The sequence below is a fragment of the Schistocerca serialis genome, chromosome 7 (genome assembly GCF_023864345.2).
Source record: "Schistocerca serialis cubense isolate TAMUIC-IGC-003099 chromosome 7, iqSchSeri2.2, whole genome shotgun sequence".
NCBI classification, from domain to species: domain Eukaryota; kingdom Metazoa; phylum Arthropoda; class Insecta; order Orthoptera; family Acrididae; genus Schistocerca; species Schistocerca serialis.
The window spans coordinates 498,736,653-498,760,738 of record NC_064644.1 but is presented as its reverse complement, the minus strand read 5'-3'; positions in this window follow the sequence as shown (position 1 = coordinate 498,760,738).

Here is a 24,086-nt window from a genome sequence, read left to right as displayed (position 1 = left end):
AGGAATGACGGAAAGGAAACAGTGGATAGACAAAGTGAGAAAAGAAGAGGTGTTGAGGAGAGCAGTGGAAGACAGAAATTTCAAATGTAATTAGGAAGAGGAAACAAGATTGTCTTGGACATTGAATTGGAAGGGATTGTCTATTGATGGATTAAATGCAACGAAAGGTGACTGGAAGAAGAAGAGAAAGCAGAAGGTACCCGATGGTGGATAGTATAAGCATAGGAAACAGATGACCAAACAAAGAGGGTAGCAAGTGACAGGACGGCATGGGAAGCTACATGCGAAGGCCTCTTCCAGGCACTTGAATGTGATTTGCAGAGTATCCATGTAGATGTGGATGCAGCCTGCCCTAGGGCAGAACACTCGATGTTGCGTAATGATCCTAGCATGGGACTACATGTGTAGCTTACTTTCTGAACACATTACGGTGACACATCAATGGATTTCAAATTGTGATCTAGAGAACAGGTAGAATGACGACACTTTTGAAAAGCAGATTGCTGAGGGATTTACGCTTTACGCAGTAGCCGACATTGGGCACGATTTTGTCTTCAGTAACTTTGCTGTCAGTCTCCTGAATATTTCATCATGCTCATTAAATAATCCTCATGATGTCATAAGCGCAGCAGATGACCTGAACTTAAGCCGCGCCGGATTAGCCGAGCGGTCTTGGGCGCTGAAGTCATGGACTGTTCGGCTGGTCCCGGCGGAGGTTCAAGTTCTCCCTCGGGCATGGGTGTGTGTGTTAGTCCTTAGGATAATTTAGGTTAAGTAATGTGTAAGCTTAGGGTCTGATGACCGTAGCAGTTAAGTCCCATAAGATTTCACACACACTTCTGACCTGAACTAAATGGTACACTGGTTCCCTAGCTCTTTTCAACTACTGCTGTCCGCCTTTGGAATTGATTACCAAGCTGTTTACGTAAGGTCCAGTAACATGTTGCACTTTATACAGTTATCTCAACTACTTTATGATACTGGCACAGCAATTACATCAAAATTAGGATATTAATAAGTATGGTAACTTCTCCTGTGTATCTCTTTCCTTACGTTCTCTATGAAAGCAACATACCTAGTTTTAACAGAAGTCTCCTACCTTTAAGCCTTCTTAGTCCTTCCTGCTAATACCATCCTGAGGAAAAAAGAGGGAATATAGCCTTCCTTTGATTCGTTCATTGTTCTGAACAACAGTTACACGCATGCATATTGCTTTATCGAGAAGTTACACTACACAGTGAGTTCAATGATGTATATGACACAAATGAGTCTCATATCTAAGAGGTTTGTGAGAAGTATTTCTGGTGAATTTTGCAACGAAAATTGATGTGTGCTATTTCACGAAAAGAGTTTTTGCAAATTACCGGATGAAGAATTAATTAAATTTAAAAAAAGAATGAATTTCGTTGTCTGACGGTACAACGTGACGACGAATAACCGCATTCTACGTACCACAATTTGCCGGAACCTTGATATAATATTCTGAATCATTTATGAAATTTTTGGGCTTCATGGCACGTGGGACACGACGTTTCACTCCCATCAATAAACCTGCGGGTTTGCTACGTCGTCGAAAATTAACTTTATGAAACCGATCCTATGTGAAAGTATAGGTAAATTCTTGCAGACGTAAAAATTTCAGTTAGTTATATAATTTATTCTGGTACTAAAATGAGAAGCATTAACGGCGCTACACTGACAGGTCACTTATCTTCAGACTGTTGCATCCTATTCCTACTGTAAGGCACCATCTCCCACTTTCACCACAGCTGGAGTACTACAAAATCTCATGGCCTGGAATACGTAAGACACATAGCATATAAAACATAGAATATACAGCAATTATAATTAGAGGCGCTCTGGAGATTAAGAAGAAAGCCTTCGAATGGACAAATTTCTAAACTCAGTGTCTGTTTAGGACAAACGAAATCGACTATAACGTGGCAGAATTAAAGGCCCATGAAGATTTTCATAATTCCGACCAAGATTTCGATAGAAACAACAGCCATAATTTCTAAGTCAAGGACCTAGAAATTCAATCGTCACCACCTAGACAGTGTGTTTATCTGCTACATCAAGTCAGTCTTCGAACATGGTATCATCCTCACTCTTATCATAGATCTGTGGAACTGTGATCACCTGATTCATCTGCAACGCCGGCGATGACATCGATTACGGGATTTATCGGTTGCACCAGCTTCAGGGGCTAGCATGTGGATAACTGAAATTCTCCCAGCTTTTCAGGAATGAACTCTGAAGTTAGCAAGCAGGTATAGCTTTGAGAGTGCCACGGGCTACAGCGCATCTAGCAACGCTGTTTCCAGAAACACGGATCACATATTGTAGTTAATGGCAAAAAACTCGTACTGCTGTTGCGCAAGAATAGAATAAATTATCTCTCCTGCAAAGAAAGTCGTGGCAAAGACTTGTGTTGCACATCAAAGACTCCGATTCACGTTTAGGCGGATATGCAGTCGGGTTCAGTAGGCTGGAGGATACTATTATGACCTAGATGAAAACAAACTTTTAAAGTTTACAAGCAGGAACAAATGTTCAGTGTGGCCCCTTCCTGATGCTTTGAAAACATCTAAGCACCATAAGCTATAGCCAAACGCTTTCCAGATGTGGAGAATTATCTCTTGTATTGCTGAATTTACTGCAGCTGTGATACGAATCCTCAAGTCGGCCAGAGCTGTTGCTAGAGACAGAACGTAATTGTCTGTTTTACTAAGTTCCGTGCTGTCAAGTTGCTGATCTATTGCTTCCGAACTCTAGAGCGCAGAAAACCTAAAGCGGTATGGTTGATGAGTCGTGCCAGTCCCGATAGATCGTTCGATCGTGATAGCTGTGTGGAATCTTTGACGGTTTGCCGCACCAGACGCTTTGACCGGCATATGGATATGCAGTTCGAGACTGCTAGCCAAGGCGGAAAGGGCACTTGGGGAAGCGAGGTCGCCGTACTGCCGTTTGGCCCTGACATATTCAACTCTGCCTCGGCGAGTTAGGACCTGATCTGTACGGGGGCGATATTTTGGTCAATTTTGGGGCTATGATTGTGTAAATTTACCTAATCCGAGCTTGTGGAGGCCTTGAGTGTCCCTTCGCTGCTGATTCATCATACATTTTGGTGAGCTTGTTATTGTAAACTGTGTGCTTTCTGCATTAGCGTTGTGGTGCTTTGAACATATTCCCCTTAACCGGATGCCTATATTTGTTGTCTGTAGGGATTTATTCCGAAAGTGAAGCTTTTTTCAGTGGTGAAGCTTACTTTAATAAGAGCTGTTCCTTTCACTACTACTATTCCGGGAAAGCACTTGTAAAACAGTTTTGAGAGTTGAAAGTTTGTCTTGTAAGCTACTTAAAAACAGTGAAGTTTATTTTAACAAGAGCAGCCTTTTTCACTACAATTATCTCGGGCAAGTATTTGTGAAACACTTTTGGGCATTGAAAGTTTGTCTGGTCTGCTAGTAAAATAGTGAAGTTAATTTTGAAAAGAGCTATTCTTTTAGTGCATTTATTACTGTCAATCATTTGGTAAAATAAGTTTGGGATACCGAAACCACGTCTCGTCGCTTACTACTGTAATTCTGGTGTTACCAATTGTTACGGCTTGTACAGCCCTTTGTAATTCTGCGTTGCATGTACTGGGCAGCTGTTTTTACCACTTTATGTTGGGGTTGCAAGTTGTTATGTACCATAATGTGTCCTTTCTTTGTTGAGAATACAGTGCATTGTTACTAGATTTTAATTAGTTTGTAGTCTGTTGCAGTTGACTTGGAATGGGAAACGCCCATTGCCAGTACGGAAGTTGGTGGAGAGTCTGGACTGTCCGTCGCTCGACGGCCGGAGTGGCCGAGCGGTTGTAGGCGCCACAGTCTGGAACCACGCGACCGCTACGGTCGCAGGTTCGAATCCTGCCTCGGGAATGGATGTGCATGATGTCCTTAGGTTAGCTAGATTTAAATGGTTCTAAGTTCTAGGGGACTGATGACCTCAGAAGTTAAGTCCCATAGTGCTCAGTGCCAATTGAACCATTTTTTTTTGTCCGTCGCTCTCGTTGGAATGTCACTGCCTTTAGCGGGGTTTTAATTGTATTCAAATAATTTTGCATTACTCTAAACTTTGTCGCCAAGGGTCGTAACGCAATTCCTATGTATCTGATACCAGTTTGTGGTGAATTTTATAAGACATTGTTTAAATTTTGTAACCAAAGGCCATCTTCAGGCTGTTTTTCACAACGAAACTAGTCTGCGAAACCAAATTGTGAGATTGCGTTATTGGCCACTGCTCATGGGAAAATCTCTGTCGGAACTAAACAGTATCGCATTGTTCCAACTTTGGCAACACGAAACTAATACACTGAAGAGACAAAGAAATTGGTACACCTAACTAATATCTTGTAGGGCCTCCGACAGCACGCACAAGTGGAGATAGATCATGTGGCATGGACTCGACTAATGTCTGAAGTAGTGCTGGAGGGAACTGATACCATGAATCATGCAACGCTGTCCATAAATCCATAAGAGTACGAGGGGGTGGGATCTCTTCTGAACAGCCCGCTACAAGGCATCCCTGATATGCTCAATAGCGGGTCGAAGGCTTTCATCCAGTCACTCACTGATCAGTCTGGCCTGGCAATGGAAGACAGCAAAACGAAAGCTGAAATTTTAAATTTAGCATTTGAGAAATCTTTCACGCAGGAGGATCGTACAAACATACCGCCGTTTGAGTCTCGTACAGATTCCCGTATGGAGGACATAATGATAGGCATCCCTGGGGTTGTGAATCAGCTGAATGGGTTGAAAATAAATAAATCGCCAGGTCCTGATGGGATTCCAATTCGTTTTTTCAGAGAGCACTCTAATGCATTGGCTCCTTACTTGGCTTGCATTTATCGCGAATCTCTTAAACAACGTAAAGTTCCGAGTTACTCGAAAAAAGCGCAGGTGACACCTGTATATAAGATGGGTAGAAGGACGGATCCTCAAAATTACAAACCAATATCCTTAACATCTGTTTGTTGCAGGATTCTCGGATATATTCTCATTTCGAATATAATGAATTTCCTTGAGACATAGAAGTTGCTGTCCATGCATCAGCACTGCTTTTGAAAGTATCGCTCCTGCGAAACGCAACTCGCCCTTTTTCACATGATATCTTGCGAACCATGGATAAAGGGTGTCAGACGGATTCCATATTCCTTGACTTCCGGAAAGCCTTTGACTCGGTGCCCCACTGCAGACTCCTAACTAAGGTACGAGCATATGGGATTGGTTCCCAAGTATGTGAGTGGCTCGAAGTCTTCTTAAGTAATAGAACCCAGTACGTTGTCCTCCATTCTGAGTGTTCATCGGAGGGAGGGGTATCATCTGGAGTGCCCCAGGGATGTGTGGTAGGTCCGCTGCAGTTTTCTATCTACATAAATGATCTTTTGGATAGGGTAGATAGCAATGTGCGGCTGTATGGTGACGATGCTGTGGTTCACGGGAAGATGTCGTCGTTGAGTGACTGTAGGAGGATACAAGATGACTTGGACAGGATATGTGTTTGGTGTAAAGAATGGCAGCTAACTCTAAATATAGATAAATGTAAATTAATGCAGATGAATAGGAAAAAGAATCCTGTAATGTTTGAATGCTCCATTAGTAGTGTAGCGCTTGACACAGTCCCGTCGATTAAATATTTGGGCGTAACATTGCAGAGCGGTATGAAGTGGGACAAGCATGTAATGGCAGTTGTGGGGAAGGCGGATAGTCGTCTTCGGTTCATTGGTAGAATTTTGGGAAGACGTGGTTCATCTGTAAAGGAAACCGCTTATAAGACACTAATACGACCTATTCTAGAGTACTGCTCGAGCGTTTGGGATCCCTATCAGGTCGGATTGTGGGAGGACATAGAAGAAATTCAGAGGCGGACTGCTGGATTTGTTACTAGTAGGTTTGATCACATCACGCAAGTGTTACGGAAATGCTTCAGGAACTCGAGTGGGAGTCTCTAGAGGAAAGGAGGCGTTCTTTTCGTGAATCGCTACTGAGGAAATTTAGAGAACCAGCATTTGAGGCTGACTGCAGTACAATTATACTGCCACCAACTTACATTCCGCGGAAAGACCACAAAGATAAGAGAGATTAGGGCTCGTACAGAGGCATATAGGCAGTCATTTTTCCCTCGTTCTGTTTGGGAGTGGAACAGGGTGAGAAGATGTTAGTTGCGGTACGAGGTACCCTCCGCCACGCACCGTATGGTGGATTGCGGAGTATGTATGTAGATGTAGAATAGTGTCGTGGCAAGTGAATGTGTTTAAACTCAGAAGAGTGTTGCTGGAGCTACTCTGTAACAGTTCTGGCATCGCATTGTCCTGCAGGAATTTTTCCCAAGCCCGTTGGAATGCATAATTGACATGAATAGATGGTTATTTACGTGTCACCTATCAGAGTCGTCCCATGTCACTCCAACAGCACACGCACCACACCATTACAGAGCCTCCACCCGCTTGAACAGTCCCCTGCTGACATGCCGGGTCCATGGGTTCATGAGGCTGTCTCCATACCCTTACACGACCATCCGCTCGATACGATTTTAAACAAGACTCGTCCAACCGGGCAACATGTTTCTGGTGATCAAGAGCCCAATATTGGTGCTGACTAGCCCACGCAAGGCGTAAAGCTTAGTGTCGTGTAGTCGTCAAGGGTATATGAGTGGGCCTTCGGCTCCGGAAACCCACTTCGATGATGCCTCGTTGAATGGTTCGCACGCAGACACTTGTTTGAAGGCCCAACTTTGAAATCTGCAACAGTTTGTGGAAGGGTTGCTCTTCTGTCACGTTGAACGATTCTCTTCAGTCGTCGTTTCCCGGCCGCAGCGATGTTGGGGATTTGATGTTTTATCGGACTACTGATATTCACGGTATATTCGGGAAATGGTCGTACGGGAAAATCCCCACTTCATCGCTACCTCGGAGATGCTATGCCTCATTGCTCGTGCGCCGGCTGTAACATCACGTTAAAACCCAGTTAAATCTTGATAACCCTCCATTCTAGCTGCAGTAACCAACCTAACAAGTGCGCCAGAGACTTGTTGTCTTATACAGGCGTTGCCGATCGCAGCACCAAATACCACCTGTTCATATACCTCTGTATTTGAATAGGCATGTCTATACCAGTTTCTTTGGCGCTTCAGTGTATTTGCGTGTGGTCTGAGTTTGGGCGTCGTATTGGTGGCGTGTTCAAAGAGTTAAATATGACATGAGAAACGAAACTAATTGTTCGTTTCTAGGACATCTGTGGCATGTGTAGGTGTTAGTGCTATTTCGGTGGTATTTACAAAAACAAGCAGCGACGTGCTGCTCCACTTGACGCTATCCTGCTCGATCAGAACACGGATGGATGGCGACATCTGAGCTGAAGAATGAATTCATTCCATTTGAAACACGTGCACAAATAAATCACATAAAGAAAAGAAGCAAATAAATCCTCTGATTGTGGAACAGATCATGTCTACAAGGACCCTGTCGTTCTACTTGGTGGAATGCTTTTTTGGGATGACTGTGTACTTGAGGAAAACGTATACCGATTTGGTAATATGAATCCGACATTCATTTACCTGTCCTCATATCAGCGCACCACATTTACTAACTGGAGTCGTTGCTTCACAAACAACTGGAACAAGTTTGAAAATTCTTGACTTTGGACATACTGACTGTATAGACGAATACGAATATCTACATGCCAAAAAAACACCATGCCATCTATAGTCACAGTTTGGACGCCAATGCTTCAGACGTTATATCATCTTCTTTCCCTGTTGCGACAATAACTCTATTAATAAGAAACGTAGACTGCTTTTATTATGTTCTCAGATGGCTGGAGTAACTTCTCGGGTTTCCCAAAGTCACTTCATTCAGCGAGGTCACTGAACAACCAAAGTAACTTCTTTCTTATCCAATTACGTGTCCAAAGATTTCTTTTTTAAGCAGTGGATTCATGCAGACAAGCATTAATTCCGACATTTCTCTTGCTGCTGCCAAAACTTTCATTTCAAACACGACTCTGGCACACACAAAACGACAAATACAAAGCTTACACTGGTGTGACTGTAAAACTGATTTCCCAGAACGTGTTTCGCAAGCTAATGGCACCCTGTAAGCTAGCCTTTTTGTGGTAACTGACGCGAAATGTTTGCTTTCGCGAACGCTCTACCGTTCGTTAACACAACTGGCAGCGCCTTAGCCGTACAATCGAAACTTCAGATTTTCGTATTTCTAACAGTCTATAGACTATTCGTGTCCAGTCCATATTTAACGAAGAAAAAATTAATTGAATAGGGTCATTCATTTTGAATAACCTTGCATATCGCATTTATACACTGATATGCAAAACCTATGGAAGAAAGTAAGCCGGCCGAAGTGGCCGTGCGGTTCTAGGCGCTGCAGTCTGGAACCGCGAGACCACTACGGTCGCTGGTTCGAATCCTGCCTCGGGCATGGATGTGTGTGATGTCCTTAGGTTAGTTAGGTTTAACTAGTTCTAAGTTCTAATGACCTCAGAAGTTGAGTCCCATAGTGCTCAGAGCCATTTGGACCATTTGAAGAAAGTAATTTTCTCGTGATACATCACTGTCAACTAAGACAGTCCGGTGAAATTTGGACATAGAGAGAACTGCTACAGTATAGTTCAGACGGTAACTGAATGTAATACGCCGTAAGACGTTTAGAAATCACACTTGTATTTAAAGACAATAGTTACACTGAAGTCACTGTGACGTCTGACGGACCCTTGGACATAGTTCTTAATAGGGTTTCCATCAACACGGACACACTCTTCTATGTGCTCCCATGCTGACCACAAGGTTGACGAGAAGTTGTTGGGGCAGGGCGTTCCATTTCTCCACAAGCAAGGTTGACAGCTGCTGTTTGGTGCATGAAGACCACCTGCGGTGCGTCTCACCACTGCATCCGCACGTGCTCTGTGGGGTTTAAGTCGGGGAAAAGGACAGGTCAGTCCACTCTTCTGATATCCTGTCGTTCCAAAGGCCCCTTCGCCTATGTGCTTAGTCCTCCATAAAAATGGCGGCAGAGACGATGCAGTCCTCAAAAGACGCCTACGGGGAAGGTTCTCAGAGTCACAATAGCGTTGAACCGTGAGTGTACAAATTTGAAAGCTTTTGAGATCAGGATGCCCATGCAACTTTATGCCTCCCCACACCATAACATCTGGTGCATTACGTGTTACTACCTCTCTTCATGTGAGAGCACATCTAGAATCACTACTCATGCTGAAACCGCGATCATCGGAGAGGAGCTTGGGAACCCACTTCTCGTTGAGACCCTCTTGGTGTCATCGCAAACCATCCCATCCATGATGTATGAACGGAACACAACGTTCTGGCCGTCGGGCATAGGGACCACCCCCACGCAGTCGCCATCACAATGAGATGCGTGAGGTTACTTGTCTTGCAGCCCAGTTACATGTTGTTCTAATTGCATTCGCTGTATGATATGGGTCTTGTTCCGGCGTATCGACAAGCGCCGGCACGAAGACGAAGAACCCAAGACCAGAGAAGGCGGTGAGACGATGTCAGCCAACAGCGCGTTGACACCGCACCACGACAGGAGTGCCCTCTAGCCGAGAAGAATAGAAGCGCCACTCCTGCCAGCATCAGCCCCACAGTATACGGGCAGTAATTGCGCAGTTGTAGATCGGCACTCGAAAACAGTTATTAGTGTTCCATATCCATTGCTTGTTTGGACATTCTCTATAGCGAAGAACATTACTGCTCGAACAGTCCATGGGTATACTGCCGGTTCATAGTGCCCAACGGGCACAACATTTCGGGGAGATCAGACATGTCGCCATCGTCAGGTGCGCTGACGAACTGAACTCCAGAAGGCGGGCGTCAGATTTTCCCCGATAGTGCGCCATTGTACGGAATAAAGGCAGTGGCTACCTCTTCTCCAGTGACTTCATCCGTACCCACAGGTTTTGATGTGGTGGTGGGACGGAGAGCGCGTCTAATCTGCCACTCCGAGTACCCATTTTTTCCGAACACGGTTTTCAGGTGTCCCAATTCCTGAGGCAGATTCTCTGCGTCTGAGATCCTGCGCTCCGTGTGTACTAGTGTTTTTAGTACTCCACTCCTCTGAGAAGGGTGGTGGCAGCTGTCTGCATGCAGGTATGGGTCAGTGTGCGTTTTCTTCCTGTACACACCGTGGCTCGGGGTACCATCAGCTCTTCTCTTGACCCTGACGTCCAGGAATGGTAATCTTCTTTCTGCTTCGGTCTCCATAGTGAATTTGATGTTTGGATGTATGGAATTTAGGTGTGTAAGGAAATCCAGGAGCTTGTCCCTACCATGGGACCAGATGACGAACGTGTCATCGACGTAATGGAAGAAACAAGTAAGTTACCAATTGGATGACGCCAAGGCTTCCTCCTCGAAGTACTCCATGTACAAATTCTCGACCACCGGCGAGAATGGGCTGCCCATTGCGACTCCATCCGTTTGCTCATAGTATTCCCCATTAAAGAGAAAATACGTTGAGGTCAAGACATGCCTAAAGAGTTCGATTGTCTTCACGTCAAATTTCTGCCCAATAAGCTCGACTCTCTCGTAGAGGCACTCTGGTGAACAGTGAAACCACGTCGAAGCTCACTAGGATATCAGTGTCTTTCAGTCTGAAGTTGTCGAGACGTTTCACGAAATCCACGGAATTACGGATATGGGGAGGGCATTTACCTACATACGGGCTAAGTAATTCAGCCAGATATTTTGCCAGCAAGTAGGTAGGTGCCCTAATGTTACTGACAATCGGGCGCATGAGTACCCCCTCTTTGTGAACCTTAGGTAGTCCATAGAGCCTTGATGGTACAGGTTCTTGTGGTGACAATTTCTTGGCGTCCATCTCTGGTAGATCCGCGTCCTTGAGTAGAGCCCTGGTCTTGTTCTCCATCTTCTTTGTGGGGTCAGCGTTGATCTTTCTGTAGGAGTCGCTGCATCTTCTCAATGTAGTCCTTACAGGAAAGAACAACAGTGGCATTGCCTTTGTCAGCAGGTAAGATAACAATCTCAGAGCACTCTCTTAGGTCCCGAACGGCCGCCCTCTCTCTACTGGTAATGTTAGTCTTCGTAGGTTTAGTTCTGGTCAGAGCCCGGCAGGTTTCCCGACGCACTTCTGCTGCTTAAGGAGGTAATCGCGATGTCTGCGACCGGCGTGAACCTAGGGGTGGAAGCAAAGTTGAGTCCCTTATCCAGAACCGAAACCAAAAATGGTTCAAATGGCTCTGAGCACCATGGGACTTAACTGCTGTGGTCATCAGTCCCGTAGAACTTAGAACTACTTAAACCTAACTAACCTAAGGACATCACACACATCCATGCCCGAGGCAGGATTCGAACCTGCGTCCGTAGCGGTCACGCGGCTTCAGACTGTACTAGAACAGAAACCGCCTCATGAGACAGCTCCATGTCAGTGAGATTGATTATCGTCTTGGATGGTGCCTCCAGCGATGGTTTATCCGAGAGACGAGAGAATTTTGAAATCTGACGTCCAGTTGCCTTTTATGTGCAGAATCGGCTGTCATCCAGGTAACACCATCCACCCAGTCCCAGGTGCAGGAATTAAAACTGATTGGCCAGTTTAAGATGAAGTCTAAATAGTTCCTGGGAGTTGTATTCAGGGCTGCGGCGAGTAAAGTGCACCCTCTCACGTACCAAGGCAAGGCTAGCCCGTCTCTTAATTCTCTTGGCTGCTGCAGAATCGATGTGATGCGTGACCTTAGCAAAATTCGGCACAATTTTCTCGGTACGACATCTCTTCAGGAATGGAAGAGCACTCAGCAAACGGCATCTTCGGTTTAGCAGCTTGTCGAGCAGACTGTTCGTTCCATTCAGCAGATCCTGTAATTCCTCTTCACTTTCACTTAAGACAGCGATGTCATCAGAGAATCCAATAGTTTACATTCCTTCACCTTGAATTTTGATTCCACTCTCGAACCTTTCTCTTATCTCCATAGTTGCTTCTTTGATTTACAGACTGAACAGTAGAGAAAAAAGGCTAAATTCCTGCGTCAGACCCTTTTTAATCAAAGCACTCCGTTCTTCGCCTCCCACTCTCATTGTTACCTCTTGGTTCTTATACATATTGTATACTACCCATCTTTCCCTATAGCTGTCTCCTATTTCTCTAAAAATGGTTCAAATGGCTCTGAGCACTATGCGACTTCTGAGGTCATCAGTCGCCTAGAACTTAGAACTAATTAAACCTAACTAACCTAAGTACATTACACACGTCCATGCCCTAAGCAGGATTCGGACCTGCGACCGTAGCGCCTATTTCTCTCTAAATTTTCCACACCTTGCACCATTTTACATTGTTGAACGCTTTTTCCATGTCGACAAATCCTATGAACAGGTCCTGATTTTTCTTCAGTATTACGTCTGTCTACCATATTGTCATAATCGCCTCTCTGGTGCCTTTACCTCTCCGAAAGTCAAACTGATCACCATGCAAAAGATCTTCAATTTCCTTTTCAGTATTTCTGTGTATTATTATGGTCAAAAAATTGGATGCATGAACTGTTAAGCTGATTGTGTGATGGTTGTCGCACTTGTCGGCTCTTGCAATCTCCGGAATTGTGACCATAATGTTCTTCCGAAAGACAGACAGTATACTGCCAAACTCTTACATTCTACATTCCAACGTGAACAGTCGTTCTGTTGCCCCTTCTCTGTCTGATTTTAGAAATTCTGATGGAGTCTTATCTATCTCTTCTACCTTATTCGATCTTCGAGAGCTGTTTTAAATTGTAGTTCTAATATTAGAACCATTATCTCTTCTACACCGACTCGTTTTTCTTCTTCTCTCACGTCATGAGACAAGTCTCCCCTCTCACAGAAGCCTTCAGTGTACTCTCTCCATCTACCCGCTCTCTCCTCTGCATTTAACAAAGTATGTCCCATTATACACTTAATGTTACCACCGTTGCTTTTAATTTTGACTTTTCTATATGCACTCCATCCGACAGGCATCTCTTTTACGATTTCTTCATATTTTTTGTGCAGCTGTTTCGCTTTATCTTCCCTGCACTTCCTGCTTATTTTATTCCAAAGTGACTTGTATTCCTACATTTCTGAATTTTCCTTACCATTTTTGTACTTCCTTCTTACATCGATTAACTGAAGCATTTATATACCTACCTGTAGTTTCTTTGCTGTTACCTTCTTCGTACCTATATTTTTCTTTCCTACTTTGATTGCCTGATTGCCTTTTCAGAGATTTCCACTCTTCTTCAACTGAACTGACTACTGAGGTATTCTTTATCATAGCATCTATAGCCTCAGAGAGCTTCAAGTCTATCTCCTCATTCATTAGTACTTCCATATCCCACTTCTTTGAGCATTGATTTTTCCTGAGTAGTCTCTTAAGCTTCAGTTTACCGTTTATCGCTACTAAACTGTGATCTGAGTGAATATCTACTTCCGGGTACGCCTTACCATCCAGTATCTGATTACGGAATCTCTGCCTGGCTTGATGTAACCTAACTGAAATCTTCTTGGATTCCCTGTATTTTCCAAGTACACCTGATTCTATTGTGATTTCTGAACAGAGTACTCGCTACTACTAGCTGAAATTTATTGTAGAACTCAATAATTTTTCTCCTCTCTCATTCCTAGTACTATTCTCCTGTGACCCTTTCTTCTTCTACTTCCCCTACGGCCGCATTCCAGTCCACCATGACTACTTAATTTTCATTTCGGTTTACATACTGAATTACCCCCACAGTATCCTCATATACTTTTTCTATCTATTCATCTTCGGCTTGGGAAGTCGGCATGTATACGTTAAGTGTTATTGTCGGCGTTAGTTTGTTCAGGAACGACACGAAGTGGAGACGTGACACAATGACAGAAAGCACATGTCGTGTTATTAAGTGTCACTGAACACACAATGAATGAACTTGCTTAGTTAGTTTGTTGGGGGTAAACACTGACTGTCCAATGTATGTGTTTGGCCCGACTCCATCTATACGATCTAAAACCACATTGCAAATATATGCCGATACACCAGAGAAACTGCACGAAATATATATATATAAATATAAATAAATATATATATATATGTATATATAAAGTGTTACGTGTTTTTAACGCTAAGGGACTTACTTATTTAATTACATTTTACAAGAATTACTATCTGGTAGATTATTGGATGGCAAATTAGATAGTACAAATGAACCTAAGATGTAACGGGACGGATAGAAAGGGTGGTGGATTGTGGGAGGTATTGGCTGGTTAGCTATTTTTGGTTAGTAAGTCTTCGAAGTTCTGTTGGCAAAATTTGTTTTTCTCTTCAGTCTTGTCATTCGCAAGTTGTACCTCCTTTATATGTTTCCTAACGAACATTTAAATATATTCAAGAGGGTCAAGTTTTATGGCTTTGTTTCCAAGATGAAGAACCCAGACTTTCCATCGTATGCTGTTTCCAGAGGGATTTTGTTGGTTAAGATGGATGCCGAAGCTGGATTTATTCAGGCTGGTAAGACACAATGCATTCGTCAGCTGCTTGACTACTGTTGTGAAGCTTCTACCTCTTTTGTCCAACGTAGAAGGTTGGACGAGAGCTGCAAATAAGTTTGTGTACACCTAACTTTTGGAACAGTTGTGTAGTAGTTGGGTACTGTTGACATAATAAGTGAACCGTTAAAAAATTAATAAAAGAAGTCTAGACTTCGTAAAATATTTTGTTTTAAAAATCGATGACCCTTGCGGTCAACAGCTGATCATCCTCAGACCCTTAGATAAATGGAACAACATGAAAGTTATTAGAGGACAATGAAGATAACGCAACATTAAAAATTTGGTGTGAAGAGCAGCTGCAGCTGCAGTCATATAAATAGCGAAAGCTCCACCCACCGTCTTCAGGACGGCAACAATAGCCAATGGCCGCCAAATACGAATAAAAATACAATTGTAGGACGAAATATTTGTATCACTGCCACAATTACATAAACATAAAAATAGGCTTGCACAAAATATAACAACAGGACATGTAAAAGAAGCTTAATAAGGAAATAAATTATTAAATTTGAATGAGGCCCGAAGTTCCTTCTATTGGGAATTGCACGTGACGTACATTGTGCAAAGATTACTTCAAGGGCGCCACCAGTAACCATAATACGGTATGAAGTCGGATTTGTTCCGATTTCCCAAGATACACAAGTGTGGCTTACAATTTTTGACACGCAACACAATCATCATGTAAAAGAGGTAATAAGTTCATTTGATACAGTAATTTAGTGCAATATGTGCATTATGATATACTTACATGCAGTGAAAATAATAGGTTCACTGGCTACAACAGAAACACTAGACATTACACCAATAGCAATACATCTGGACATAAAGTTCTCTGTGCAGGAAATTGTGCCAGAATACAGAATCATAGGCTGGTCATTGAAACTTTGACGTGGACTGGATATGTCATTTTAAAAGCAACACAGTAACCTCAGCTTACTCGTATTTTGTCTTTCGAATATCAACAATTACTAAACATAATGATTAGTATAAAATGGCTCCATCATGGATACAAACGCTACATTAATTATGACGTAAAGAATATATACATTTCTGTCAATAGTTTGGTGTTAACAAAAAAAGTAAAACGGTACATAATTAGTGTCAGTATATGAAAAATCCAATTGAAATTATTATATGGTGTGCGAAAATGTTGCCAGAAGTTCAGTTCGACATGACAAAGGTATTTGTAAGTAAAGTCCATTAAAGTAACGAAAACAGAAGAGCAAGCAGTTACAGAACAAATCGTGAAAGAGTTCAAAACAGAATTTCATCTCCAATCCAACTGTTCGTTAAGTAAAGATAATGACTTATTTTTATGGTGAATGTAAATTTCTAAATCTTTTAAAACATTAATCAGTGGGTGCTTTGGGATATTGTGTAGACCTCTTCGGTTATTAGAAATAGATTCTGATGAGTGACTGTTGTGTGCGATGTGTTCACCAAAAATAGGTACCCCTTGCCGTCCCTGTCATACGTCCAAGGAATTTTACATGAAAGTACCGAACTGTTGTCCAATGTCCACGTTATCAGAGGTGTCACAAAGTATTTTACACCCACAGAAGTTTACATACTTGTTGTGATTCCCAGTGGTGTACCTAAGTTTGTTGTGTAATGTATTGTTAGTTCTGCAGACTATGCTTAATCCGGTATTCTTAAAAAATTTATTAGTTTTATCAGATATGAGTAAGTCGTTTTAGTAAATTTGCATTTGCTATTATCATTAAATGGAAGTGAATTTTGACAAGACATATGCAATTTTCTGAATAAAGGATTAACATTGTGACTTTTATGATAATTGGCATTTACGATCTGCGTAGGAACATTGATCTGTTTCTGAATAACACCTCAATCCAATGGAAATTTCAAAATGCTGTGCATCATGAATTGGGAGAATGCTTTTATGTATTACAGCTGAAGACAGGAAGTGTCACTGATAATAACACCAGTGTTTACGAGTTTTCTATAAATTGCACACTGATGTTTGCCATTGTGAAAGGTGATTGTAATGTCTAGGAATCTGATACCCTTTTGAATCTTACGCTCTACTTTAAGAAATAAGTTTTGGATGAATACTATTTTAACATACTAGTTAATGAATTAATTTCATCTCTAGTCTCATCATCAATATATTTTATAAACCTGAGTGTACAATATACATACTGCAAAGACTCAGAAACGAGTCCTGGTCCGTTCAAGGGAGTTATATCTTGTGGTAGGCCTCTATCCTCCAGCCGTGAAGGAAGTTCCTCTAGAAATTTCTAGAACATTCAAAAACATTTGAGAATATTCGAGAACAATTCAGCACATTCGAGAGTATTCATGAGCATTCAGCAACATTCCAAAATGTTTCGGAATGTTCCACAACAATCTGGGATATTCTGGAATATTCGAGAATAGTTTGGAATATTTGGGAAGATACCAGAACGTTCGGGAACATCTCATATCATTTTGGAACATTCCAGGACACTCTAGAATGTTGAGAATCATTGTGGACAATTCGAAGCCTTCTGGAATACATCACTGATGGGGCTCCCCGTCGTGGGTTCGATCGTCGGTTTCTTATCACTGACGAAGGGAGGAGACGAAAAAGTAGTACAGTGAGTGAATAAAAACAAACAGTGAATTGTGAGCAGTCAAAGTTGAAACGTCCCCTTTCAGCAATTATACTTGACTGTCCTTAAACTGACACACAATATTTTTAGCGCAACGCAATCTGACTTTCAAAAATCCCTACAAAAAAATAGCCCTGACTATCATTAACCTATACCTTTCACAAATCACTTACCTCACAAAAATCTTCGTTACTCGAACTACTGCAATACAGTGAGCGCCACTACTGCCAGGTAAATAAAAGATTCAAACTGCGGAAGGCACTAACTACTGATAGGCATAGTTAACAAATGAAAGATTTTAATAGAGAACAAACAATGTATTTACCTTAATAGTCATAATATATATAGCAGTTCATGACATCCAGTCTTACAAATTTCAAAACTCCGCCATCTCTCTCCCCACATCCACCACCGCTGGCGGCTCACCTCCAACTGCGCAACGCTACGCGCTGTTCACATCCAGCTGCCCAACACTACAATGGCAGACAACAATGAAAACAAGCCACAGACTGCACACAGCACAGCCAGTGATTTTCATACAGAGCGCTACGTGGTGTTACCAATATAAGAACCTAAACAGCCTACTTACATAGCCCACATGCTCCCCACAAAAAATTTTACAAATTGTTTTGGGCACTGGCCAATACATATTTGTTAAAATTTTTTCACAATTACAATAACAAAGACATCCAATGCACACACTTATTGATACAATGTTGGTCAAAGTCCATAAAGACAGTCCTGATCGTTCATCACAGTAAAATTGCAGTGTTTTTCTCAAAGTCTCAGCAGTAAAAGAAAATGCACATGGAAGTAGTGGATTTCCACGCAGTCTTGAAGAAGTAGCGGTGTCCTTCCAACGGAAAGACAGTGCTGACTCTCGACATGCAGACAGGTAATGGTCCACAACAGAGCAAACCCACAGCAGAGTCAGTCGAAATTTTTAAGAGTATTGGTAGGTAGGTCATCACAGAGCAGACCCACTGTAGTCCTGGTAGAGATTACGGTATTGGTGGGCCACCAGAGGTGCAGACCCACTGCAGTCCTTGTAGAAATATTGGTACTGGTTAGTCTGCAAAGGTGTAGACCCACTGTAGTCCTTGTAGAAATAATGGTATTGGTGGGTCATCAAAGATGCAGACCCACTGTAGTCCTTGTAGAGATGGCCAGCAGCCATCTGTTGTGACCGTGTAGGTGCACAATCACCATTGAAGAGTCTTGCGGATAATATAGCAAGTCCATAACCACCACTTGTACACTCACAAAGTTTTTTGAATTATCCTTAGAACCAGCATTGCTGTTATCCAGTCCCTTGCTGAATTATTAACACACGTGCAAACACTAACAGTCCCTACTTCTCACATATTGTCCATATACAATGACCAATGGAAATGTGTGCAGTGAAATGTAACTTACAAGTTAATAATATGATGAACTGGTATCAATTACAATTTTATAACATAAGAATACAATAACAACGGTACAAAATACATCATACAAAACATAATAATACAGATAACATTTGTAGTAATAGGGGCTTTACAAAAGAATAGAAATAAACATACATCAGTGTTACAGGAATTATGACATGAGTTCATACATAAAAGATCAGAATAACTTTCGAAACATCAACTTCACACATGAGCATTAAAGCAGAACAGAAGACATAATGTCTAAACATCTTTACAAAGAAAATAACATATTATCAGAAAAATTCTACAACATAACTATTATTAGCTAAACACATAAAGACAGGAAAAACACAAATATACAAGAATACACAAACACATAGTGGGATAGAACAAAAGGAAAGGGCAGGGTTTGTTTTCAGTGTAACATTTGGTACTGCAGTCCAACCCAAAACTTCATTCCATAGATCGTCCCTCTTATTTCCACATTTGCTCCAGCCAAAAAATTCCTATCCAAGCATGCTTTCTGTATTCTGTTCACATCCTCTTTCAAAAATAGTTTTTCCCCACTGTACACTACTTTTTTGGCCAAACCATTTTCTTATAGCTTCTCAATGCATTTCTTCCAATCCATCATAGTTAGTTTCTTATATAATCTACCCCCTCTTAAGCTAACTTAAATCTACTGAGTTCAGAAGCTAAACTAAGGGACGAGGCAATGCAGCAGCACAAAACAATTAACACAAACAGCAATGACAAAAAAATGGAAATAGCAAAGCAAGCTACAGTAAATCTAAAATACCAAGCAATTCAACATTACAACTAATATGAGCCAATGTGCAGCAACAAGAAAAATAAATCAGTAGTAAAACTAGCTTAACAGAGTAATACAAAGTGAAATTTAGTAGCACTATGCCTGACGAACAGCCGCAGGAAATGCAATAACTTATATCTAAACATAAGAAAGCTCAAGCAGAAAAAATATTACAGTAAAAATGGCCATGTTTAATACCTATGTCACATCTTAACACTAGAGTGATGCATCACGATTACTTACTCTATCAGAGAAGTTACCAAATAGTTAAAAAATTATTTATGCAATTCGTGTGAAGGAATGTCTTTTTGCACCGCCTCGTTTTTTTGAAGTAGCTTGTAAAGTTATTATTTACTGGATCTGTAGGCATAAAATATTTATATTAGTACATCTATAAAATTTTATTTTAACCAATGCTGCAGTGCAGCTAGGAACTAGATATTAAACAAAATAGGCAAAGCAAGGCGTGAAACGTCGTTCACTAGCCATATGGCATGTCATAATGCAGTAAACAATCTTTCAACTAGCAAGACAATAGACATGAAATGTTTCTCATCATTTCATTTCAGTAAATATCATAAATTTAGAACTCTACAGTGTAATCATGTTTTCAAGTTTGAGGGTGTCGTATTTACGATGTTTTCTACAAAGGAATGTTAATAGCGAGGATAATGACCTCTTTTTTTTCCTCCATCTGTGCCTCTGAAAGTCACACACTAATGGCTTTTTTCCAGGCGTCTGTCGCGCAGCTGGGTGCCCACGACGCATTACGTGCAGGTGGTCACTTAACTTTCTTACGGAAATATTTACGACAGCAGTTTCCATTCAGTAACAGTCTCATATAAAAATATTTCACAGGTAAAGAATTAGCGTTACAAATCTGTAGAAACAAAATCCTATTGATATAACGGAGTCCAAAAAATTTTCGTCGGCATTGTAATACATTCACGCATTTACATACATTTCTTAACTCTTAAAGTACAATTCTTGGTTTCCAACAACCTTTTTCACAAACCAGAGTCCCTATCCACTACTCATTATTCCTTACCTTATTCGTCGACACTTCTTCAATATTTCATCATAACAGATATGTAGCATACTCAAATAACTCATATAGGATCAGCTTATTGATCATAAACATACCGCAACAGCATAATACACATAGTCATCGTAATAATAACATCATAACACCTCAGTCAACTCTCAAAATCGTCGTAGCTTCCTCCAATAATTTCAAAACCTAAAAAAAATTCTCTGCTCATGTCAAAAGTGTCATCTGTCTCAAACATACTTTAAAAATCGTGATCCCATACCAAATATATCATTCAAAGCTCTCGTAATATCACAATGGGTCCGAAAAAATATGAACAGTTCATAAAGTACAGACAAAATACAATTTCGTAAGTGTGAAGTTACCCAACTGTGCAATTGCGTAAACATGTGTTACTGATGTAGTAAAAAAATGTTTGTTTCTCTGTTAAATAATCAGCTACCTGTGTAATACTGTGTTGGAGAAATATGGTACCGATGTGTAAAGTTGTATAAGCAAATACCATATTAGCTAGGGCTCCTTGTGCTTGCCACACACATGGTACACAAAGTAAGCGTGTACCCCCTGAGGATTAATGTAATTATACCCTCAGGTGTTACAGATTATTGCAATGGAATGAAATGTATCACGGAAAACTTTGTATCATTGTACTTCAAATATCTTTAAAAAAAATGTTTTAAGTACAAAATAAATCACTCAGATACGTGTACTGTAGCGCTAAACTGTGCGTCTTGTTGTAAGATAATCTCTATGGAACTGTCGTAGTTATCGTGCTCCCAAAGCTAAGTTCTGCAGAAGTCAGTGTACTTACCTCATGACAAGCAAAAGTGAAATGCTTTGCGTATAGATATCTTAGTTATTACGCTTATTGCCGTGATGAAGAAAGTACTGTGCTGTAACGTATTGTTGTGCTACGGAAAAGGCAGTCTGATTGTAGCTATACCACAAAAGTTACTATTAAAACATGTTTCACTTTCCAGAAGAGTTCAGAAAAACTGTGCAGATATAAAACAGAAACACTAAAAAAGCAACATTGTAAATTGTCACTCATTAGTAGCGTCGTGATAAAATCGTGTAGCTGTCACATAAACTAACCACTGTGTCATCTGGTATCTCACAGAATGTACTTTAAATCCAGAATGTATTTTCAAGTAAACCAAAATGTTGCATTAAAATCTCATTAGCAGTACTGGTAAATGTTCTAAGTATGTAAGCATGATAGTCGTTACGTAATCATGCAACTAACAAGCAAGAATGTACAAATAACAACACTGTGTCGTCTGTTCACTATAAGAATGCATTCGTAATTTCTGTTTAAATATGTTCTCTTGGTTCTTGACTGGATATTTAACTTCAAACATTGTTGCATGTTAACAGTTTCTTAGTGTGACAAATTGTACTAGTAGCGTGAAGTGAAAAGTTTTATGGCAAAGATTAAGTTAAAAAACAGATCATATCTCAAGAAACGGTTTTACATGTGAAATGTGGTGCAATCATTTACCCTTCCTAGTGCGCAGAGTTTCAACTTCCAAGTAATTATCATGTTGTGTACGTCGTTGCGGAATGGTAAAATTTTTCTCAAGGTTAGTGTCTATGTTATTTTCCGCTGAACCACCCGGCGCACGTGGCTGGCTGCAGTGCGAGTCATTGTCTGTCTCTTTGTTGGCACGTGTCGTTATTGGGATTAGGAGACTTAACTTCTACAAATTCACCTTGCCGAGAGGACCCTGCGCTCTTTGAATCCCGCCAGTTCTGATGAAATTCAGGTCTGTCGTTATGATTATATCGTCTGTCGTCATGTCGGTAGTTCCTGTAGTTTCTTTCTTGTTGGTTAAGTGGTGGAGAATTTGTCCCTGAATTATCAATGCACGGTGGACCGTTGCGTCTGAAGTTACTCTGTATCCTGTAATAATAATTGTTTTGGTTCCCATATTGTCTGTTTCTATGGTAGTCTCTGTGATAGTCATTACTATGGAAATGCGATCTCTCTCTGTACCTATTATTCTGCCATCAGTTGTCATAAGGGTGGTGTCTGTTTTGGTCACGATTTGTGATGTGAGAATAGCCTTATCGTGTCCATTTATTATTTCTGTCAGCACGGAAATGTGACGGATGTGACCTGTAATTGTTGTTTTCATGTTTTCGCATTCCGCGATTGTCAGTGTCAATTTCTAATTCTTGCAAGAGTCCCTGAAAAGCTTCCATGTCGTCTTTGCAACGTCCTACCAAAATAATTTGTCTTAAATGTTCAGGCAATTTCATTAAGCAAATGCGGATGAGTTCTGAAGGGCTGTATTGGTTTGAAAGATATTGATTATTATGTAACATGTGTTCAAAATATTTGACAAGACTGGAAAATTCAGATTGTTCAAAGTGTTTCATCATCATGATGCTATGTTTTACTCGGTCTTGTGTAGCTTGAGACCAATATGTTGAGAGGAAGGCATGATAAAATTCTCCTTCACTGTGACAGTCGTGCATGACCGATCGCATTCTTACAGCTGGTTCATTCTCTAAATAGCCACACATAAATTCTAATCTGTGTTCTAACCACCAGTTGGGAGGAAAACAATGAGAGAATTGATTGAGCCATGCTCGTGGATGAATTTCGTTGCCATAAATCTTAAATGTTTTGAATTTACGTGTAGTAATGAACAGCTAATAGTCAAAATCATCGTGTCGGCGAGTCGCACATCGCTCATTGCTACTTCGTTTCGGCGGTTCCATCTCAAAATTCAGTGCGCTTTGCCAATTTCTTTCATAATTTCCGAAGTGTCCTGTGTTATTATTTTGTGGTTGCTCCATATTTCTATGTCCATCTTCCCGTACTGGATCGCGAGTGTCCTCTAAAATATGTAATTTTTGTATTACTTGTGCCAACTGATCTTGTACTTCCCGGATTTCTCTTTTGTGTTGCGTATTAATTTGATCCTGATTTTGTTTGACTTTCTTAATTTGTTCATACTCTTCTGTGTCAGTGATGGCTACAGGTCTTGTGTCATTCAGATCATCATCTACCTTTGTAGATAAGTTAGTGAACTGATCCGAAAGTTCGGCTACTTTCTCCGATAGTGCACTTATTTCCTCAGTGTGTTTTTCTGAACCAAGTTTCAGAGTATCTACTGTATCCTTTAAGTTTTCCTGAGTTTTTGCAAGTTGCGTAACCGAATCGGTGGATGCAACTGAGTCAGTTTTAGCTTGCAAGATGTCGTGATTTTCATGAACAATGGTTTGCAGTTCTTTTATCGCTGCTTCGTGATTCTGTAATGCATTTTCATGCCGCGAAAAAATAGGTTGAAAATGCTCACGAATTTGTGTTTTTACTTCATTACAGACTTTTTGACATTTCGATTCGATTTTATGTAACTCAGTAGTTAAATCTTCACGTGTTTGTTCAAGCGTGATGTGAAGATTTTGTTCCATTGCGTCTAACTGTTGCTGTGTTTGTCTCTGGTGTCGTTCCATTGTGTCTAACTTTTGAAGCTTTTGCTGTGTTTGTCTCTGATTTTGTTCCATTTGTTGCATTAATTGCAGTAATAATGTATTAGTGTCTGGAATGTGTTTCTCTACGCTTTTTGGCAGTGCATTGTCACCGGCAACATTCACGTTTTGACAAGCAGAAATGG